Source organism: Equus caballus, chromosome 5 (genome assembly GCF_041296265.1).
Source record: "Equus caballus isolate H_3958 breed thoroughbred chromosome 5, TB-T2T, whole genome shotgun sequence".
Taxonomy (NCBI): domain Eukaryota; kingdom Metazoa; phylum Chordata; class Mammalia; order Perissodactyla; family Equidae; genus Equus; species Equus caballus.
In genome coordinates this window covers 100,996,515-101,004,031 of record NC_091688.1, presented here as the reverse complement: position 1 = coordinate 101,004,031, position 7,517 = coordinate 100,996,515, and the positions used below count along the sequence as shown (strand labels likewise).

At 48.1% G+C, this 7,517-nt stretch overlaps 1 pseudogene; it reads right to left on the bottom strand.

Moving 5' to 3' along the window:
- Window positions 1-464: 464 nt before the first annotated feature.
- LOC138924160 (eukaryotic translation initiation factor 4E type 2 pseudogene) lies at window positions 465-3,705 on the bottom strand (annotated as a pseudogene).
- Window positions 3,706-7,517: the final 3,812 nt, after the last annotated feature.

The window sequence follows — 7,517 nt, the reverse complement described above, 5'->3', positions numbered from 1 at the left end:
GGCATCAGTTTGATCGACCCAGGAATCCCTTCTAAGCCGCCTCGGTGAAACCAGCGTGGCCCAGTGGGTTAAAATTCTAGGTGCCGCCGTGCCTAAGAAGGAAGGAGAGTGCCACAGGAGGGAAGACCGGTGGGCAAGAGGCAGGAGGCCGCACAAAATCAGTAACGCATTTTCAGCAAGGGGTGGGCTCGGGGAAGCGGGGAGAGAAAGAAACAAAATGGGCCAATAATTGAATGTCAGAGCTAGAAGAGGGCATTCACAGCCATTCCGGGATCTCCAACAAAAAGCTTTTCCTGGATGCGCAGACACGCACAATACTGTGAACTCTTCAGGTGACAGCTCTGGCTGGTACACCTGGTCCCCATGCCTTTCACACACAAGGCCCAGGAGGCATCTGGACAGCACAGAGCAAAATGAAAGGCTGATGTCCCCTCCACAGGACTCCATTAAAACACAAAGTTTCTCTACGACAAAGGCACGTTTTCCATTTTTCTGCTTTAGAAAGTCAGCGATGCTGGAGAGTGTCTAGCAGAATCTGTCCCTAAGGAATGAGTGCAAAAAGGGAGCACGTGGCTCAGGGATGTCCCTTCAGAGAGCAGATAGAAGGACTGGCTTGAGACCCCCCCTCCATTTCAGACAAACACACACATGTCCAGATTTGGGTTGTGGTGGATAGGCTATTGCCAGGCTACTCCATATTGAAATATTGTCCTCCTGAAACCTCACGGAGACCACAGGCCCTCAGATCTCCTCCCTGACCCCGAACTGTCCCCCAACGCGGCCGGAATGAGATTCTCCCAGCAACAGGATGCCACGCCCTTCCACAGCCAAATCATCTACCACCACCATTTTTATGTGCATCATCCTCCCATGTGGGCTCAATTCCTTCTTTGAAGAGATGGAAGTCACTGTGGCCTGTCAGGGTCCAGAGAGGTACCACATGCCTGTAAAATCTGCATACCTGCTCCATGGAGGCAAAGGGGCCAATCTGCTTGACATTCTGCTCGTAGCTCTGCGGGCTCGAGGGACGGCTGGGTTTCTCCTGGAGCACCAGGAAGGGTATCATACTGTGGGGATGCTCTGCGGCCCGGGGACAACAGCCTTGCTCTGGCTGCAGGCCTGACTCCTGCCTTATGCTGTTTTTTTCCTTCTCATCATCCTTCTATGTACTCTTTTCTTCATTCTGATCAGGGACTCCACCGTCGTCATCTTCCAATGCTTCGAACTTGCTCATCTCACTGCTGTCGTCGCCACTGCCTCTCGGAGTGAGTCTGTCACTTCCTACAGCACGATATTCAGGGCTGGCTTCCTGCGTGTGTGCACTGAACAACAGGGCTGTGTGCTCAGAGGGACCTGTGCTGGGGTTAATGCTCTGTTGTCATCATCTTGAAATTCTCAGTAATTTTTTGAACAAGGGGGCCCATTTTTTCATTTTGCATTGGACCCCATGAATTATGTAGCTAGTCCCGAAGATATTTCAAATAGCTTCATGTGAAACATCCCCATTCATTTGGACATTCTCTTTATATGAGCCAAATGTGGGTCTTTCAACCATCCTGGTTGCTCTTCTCTGACTTTTGTTCCCAGAACTCACCAGACTCTACATGTGACCTCGTCAGAGTGTAGGAGACGGAGGCCTCGAACACTGTGGTTATAAAGGCTCCTAAGATTGTAAGGGTATTTTTAGGAAGAGAAAATTATTGTTTACTATGTGACGGGCATTATGTTGAGGACATCACGGGCGTTATCTTATTTAATCCTTACAACCACCCTCCCTCCTCATTAAGAAAGCTTTATGCCCAGTTTGCAGATAAGGAAAGTGTGGCTTGGAGCACTGCATCACTTACTTGAGACCATGCAGTTCCAGGTGGCACAGAACTCAGACCCGGTCTGACCGCCTCCTGCGCGGTGCTCTGCTGTGGTTTCTCCGGGGTTTTGGAGGCACTCACTATTGGGGGCCTACAGCATGACCTACTGACCTATTAACCGACTCTCATCCTACTGTCAGCTCCCCTGATCAGGACGATTCAGCTGGGAAGGTCCCTCTGGATGCTGACTGAGCTACTCCCATGTGGCCATTTCCTTCTCCAGGTTCACGCTCTCTGAGCGTTCCTGAAGTTCCCCCACTCCAAGCTGAGCCTTAGTTCCCGACTGCTGGTGTAACAATTGGCCACAAACTTAGTGGCTTAAAACCAGACAAATTTATTATCTTACAGTTCTGGAGGTCTGGAGTCTGAAATGGGCCTTACAGGGCTAGAATGAAGGTGTCAGCAGGAGGCCTCCCTTCTCCAGGCTCTAGGTGACAATCCATCCTATGCCTTTTCCATCTTCTAGAGTTTGCCTGCATTCCTTGGCTTGTGGCCATGTCACTCCAACCTCTGCTTCTGTCATCATGTCTCCTCTGACTTGGACTCTCCTGCCTCCTTCTTATAAGAACCCTGTGATTACCTGGACCACTTGGATAACCCCAGAAATCTCCCCATTTTAAGGCCAGCAGATGAGTAACCTTAATCTCATCTGCAACGATAATTCCCTTTTGCCACGTAATGTAACACATTCACGGTGTTCGGGGATTAAGACGTAGACATCTTTGGGGGCCCATTATTCTGCCCAGCACAGCCTCCCTACCCAGCCCTCACACACACACGTGCACACACACACGCGCGCACAGCTCCTCATGTGACCTAGATTCCAGGACCTTCTCCACCCCGCTCACCTGCCTATGATGCATCCTGGTTGTTCTTTGTTCCGTCAACAAACATTTATAGAGCACCGATAGCATGCTCAGCATTTGCCAGGGGCAGAGGAACCAAGAAAAAAACATAGTCCCTGTCCTGAAAGAGCTCACATTCTAGTGGAGCTCACTGAAAAATCATGAAAGACAAGAAAATATGGCAACTCCTGGGAGAAAAGGAGCACAGCAGGTGAAAGGGCACTCGGGACGTGGGTGTGGGGTGAGGAAGGTATGCAAAGTTGTACCTCACTGCTCCTGTTCCTATCACAGACCCACAAAGTCACAACAGCACAACCCATCATGAAAAGTGAGCATGAAGTCTGACTTGGGCGTCCCTAAAGTGTCACTGCCCAGCGATGCCAGGCACGGCTGGGTGGCTCAGGGACTGGGAAGCACAGGAACACTGGGGCCCCCTGCTGTGCTCCCCAAGACCTTGCTTCCGAACGGGGTCAGTGGCAGCCAGCAGGAGCTCCTCAGCTAGTGGAGGAGGACCCCTGCCAAGTGGAACAAGCTATTACAGTGCTGGGGGAGGGGGCTCCTCCCAGGTGGGGGGTCCTCGCATGTCCTTCAGTCTGACCCTGACCTAAAAGAAGGTCTTGTTTGGAAAGTTGAAAAGGAAAGAAATTGTTAAATATACAAAGATGCAGCTTTATTCCTCTCAAATGTGGAGTCTGAGGAAGGACAGAACTTGTAAGCTTGGAAAGGTTAATGTTTGTTTCAGAGGCTGTATCACAGTCCAGGTCCCTGGATGTCCTGGTGACTGACCTTTGTCCCTCACCTGATGGCATTTCGTCACCCTTATCACAAGAAACCCAGAAGCTGTCATCTGAGTCTACATCCCTGTGCACAGACATCGCTCAGGAACCAGGGGCCTTGTTTCCAGCTCTGTACTGAACTCTACTGTCTCCTTTCAGAAACACAAGCAAATATGTGCATATATATAGATTTTTTCATTTTCCTGTTTAACCTTTCTAGTTATGAGAAGCCAGGTTTCTTACTTAAAAAAATAACACACATTCACACACAGACTTTCCAGTGGCACATAACCAAAAAGGTACTTAGATGAGACTTGAATTCATGTTAAGCCAGGTGACTGGGAAATCACTAGTGTCGGGACAGCCTTTCCTGGTGGCCAAAGGTGCCCTTGAGCATTCAACTGCGCTCCTCACAACTACCTTGTGAAACAGCTGTCCTTCTTGGGGGTCCGTCAAGCCCTAGGGCCTTTCAAATCCAGAGCTCCCTTCTGAGAACACTGACTGAAGGGGTACTTTTCATTTTTCACCGTGCAGAATAAAACAAATTCTGCCCCAGGTCTACAGAGGACTCAAGCAGGGGTCGGTTGTGCTCTCTGCTTTTAGTCCCATGTCTGTACATGGCCGTCAGCCTCAGCCTGAATACCTCCATCGACATGAGCATCACCTCCAGGGTAGCCTCCATCTTTGACTGGTTCCGACAGATGGCCAGACAGAAGCATCTATAGATTCTCCTAGTGCATCTGCAAGACGACAACCCCTTCAAGAGGTTTGGTGTGGCCCCTTACAGTTTCTCTCTACTGGAAATAGCCAACCAACCCAATCAGATCGTTTCTCCTGGACAATATGAATGACGGGGGGGGGGGGGGGGGGGTGTCACAAAAAAAGGTGGATCATTGGTTCTAATGTCTTTCCCTCCAAACAAGGCACAAGGCTGCTGTTTATCGCCCTCCTTGACATACCAGGACTTGGAGTTACTTTGTGGCTAAAGAAGACATTGTTTTGCAATAAGCCTCGATTAATGAAGGGAATGTGGACGCTTCTCCTTCTTGGAACTTGAAAAAGTCAAACTAACATCAAGGTATAATTATTATGCTCATTATAAAGCTCAGGATATGTAGTCTCAGATCAAGCAATCCACATGATCTCTTGGCTAGGAAGTGGCACAGCTAGCCTCTGTAACCATGGCTATAGACTTTAATTAATGAAAAAAATTAATTAAAACTAAATAAAAATTTTTAAATTTTAATGTATGGACTTTAGATAATAAACAAAAACAAAAACCTATAGCACTACTGGGATGAATCTTCAGGGAATTAAGCTGAATGGAAAAAAGTCAATTCCAAAAGGCCACATACTGTATGATCCTATTTATATAATATTTTTGACACGTCAAAATTTTGGGAAAGGAGGACAGACTAATGGTTGCCAGAGGTTAGAGACAGGGACGGGGGCGGGGTCAGCAGCTTTGATTCTGAGCTGGGTGGCATGGAGATCGCTGCTCCTGCTCACTGGCCAAGGGCACAGCGAGCTCTAAGTCCACTGTCCTTTACTGAGCCAACCCACAGGAAAGCCACAGCTTCAGGGCAGTTTCTCAGCTTACTGTCCACCCTGGAGAAATTAAGTGTAGTTGTAAGTTTTTAAAATGGTTAGTGTGACATGAGGATTAATACACAGGTACTCGTCTGGGGAAAAAGAACGTTAACAGCAGCTTGGCGCTGCAGAGAGTCAACTGGGCTTTCCAGTGACGGCGAAGATTGATGACAACCTGCAAGCCATCGCATCTGTTTTGTGGAAAGTCAGAGCAACCAGATGGCTTGGGAAGTAGAGCTTAAAAACAAGAGCAGTTCCAGCTTGGTCTAGCTCAGTTCTTTCTCAGCTGGCAGCTGTTCACAGCCAATAGGCCAATGGCAAGGGCAGAGATGTACAAGAATTCGGCAGACAGTGCAAGAGAGGAGTAGCAGTGCAAGAGCAGCACTGACGGCTTGAACGGACGGTGTCCAGGGTCTGCTCCGTAAAGACTGTGAGGCTCAGAGCAAGTCTCTTCAGCTCTCTGAGTTCCTCATTCCCCATTTGTAAAACAAGGCAATGAACCCTTGCCCAGCCTACATTCCCAGGTCATTGGGAGGAACAAATGGAACAGTGTAAGTAAAAAGTATTTTGTGAACACTTACGTTCTAGGCAAACACAAAGATTAGTCAGTGATCTGGCAAGACAGTAATCTGGCAAGATTCCTACCAGTGGTCCCTAAATAAATAATTTCTGTAGCCATGATGGGGCAAGTAAGTTAATTCAGTCTGCAGGCTGGCAGGTCCACAGCCCTCAAGTGAGCGTCACTAAATGATCAGGTGCTGAACTCACCATGATTTCACGCCTGGGGTCCTACAACCAGGGAGGAAGGGAGCACGAGCAGCCCCATCGGAGCCCAGCTCTAACTTCTGCCGCCTTCCTAAACTCACTTCTGTGGCCGATTTTGGCCCAAAACTATGAATACAGGAGGCCTTTAATAATGAATGATCATCTAATTTTGTAGGTTTTTTTCCTTTTCCACTTTGTAATTTGGCAAGTGACTAAGTTTGGACATGCTGGACAGGAGAGGGGAGACTATCACGGGGGTGACAGTCCAGCCAGACACCCTCTGGGAGAGAGGCCATTGGAGCTGAGCTGAAAACCTTTCCTGAGAAATGGCATAGCGTGGTGGAAAGCATGTTGTCCCTGGACCCAGGTTGCTGTGTGAGTAATCAAGCTTTATCCTTTCTGAGCCACTGTTTCCTCACCTTAAAATGGAAATGACAACAGGGCCCTCCTCATGGAATTGTCCTGAGGACTAAGTGAAATAAACAGATATGGAACAGCCGGCACAGAGTAGAAACAGAATAATTCGGATCCTTCCTCTTTTCCCTCTTAGAAGAATACGAAGAAGACATCATAACCCTCTAAAATATCTTCCTGGGCATGTTTTTCAGAGAGAACGAGAACAGGAGCCTTGGACAGCTAAGCTTACCTTCTTTGTAGCTCCTGGAAATGTACCATATCAAGCTTGAGATTTAGAGTCAGACAGATTCATACCCATGCTCCACAATTACAGCTACGTGATCTTCAGCACATTAGTTAATCTTTCCTGATTCCAGCTCAAGTGGAAAGTAGAGTTTAGCAATGTCTACAAATGTGACTTAGAAAGTTGATAGGAAGTATATGAGTCTAGCACAGTGTCTTGGACAGAGTCTGAATGCAATAAATGGTTGTTCCTGGGGTGGGAGAAGGAGTCACAGAGCAGAGGAGGACAGAGTGCCCATGGACATCGCTATTACTTTTCATAATGGTCAGTAATCCTTAGTCCCATCTGCACAGTACTTTCTTCCCACCAGAGTTCTACAACGGTCCATACTAAAGGACTCTGGGGATGTGGATGAGCCAAGTGGGTGGTGTGATTGCCAAAAAACAATGGCTGCAACCCCAACATCACACCTGGAGGACTGGGCAGCGCATTTAAGTTGGACATGAACCAGCTGGAGAGCATGTCAAAGGGAGCAAGCAGGATGGGAAAATGACTGGAAAGATGCCACACGGGGAATGTCTGAGGGACTAGGACAAGAGAAACCTAAGAATGAGTACAAATGAACCAATATTTGAAGGGCTGATATGTGAGAGGATAATTTCATTTATTCTGTCATTCCCTGGAGGGCAGAAAGACCAATGGGTACAAGTTACCTGGGGATAAATTTCAGCTCAATACAAAGAATTTTTTGACAATGCAACCATCCAATGACAACCCAGCTGTCAATCAAGGGAACAGGCTGTCCAGTGAAGGAGGACCTGAGTCCCAGAATCTGGCATGGAGCGTTGGGGGAGGGGGTGGATGGGCGGTAGCTAAGCTAGACTCCCAAGTCCCTTACAACTCTGAAGTTCTATCCCATGAGCAGCCCACAGCTGCCTCAACAGAAGGGAGTCATCTATGTGAGCCTTCTCCTTCGCTGGGTGATAAATCTTGGGGGCATGGCAACAGGAGAGAAGAGAAAGGTACCTTATTT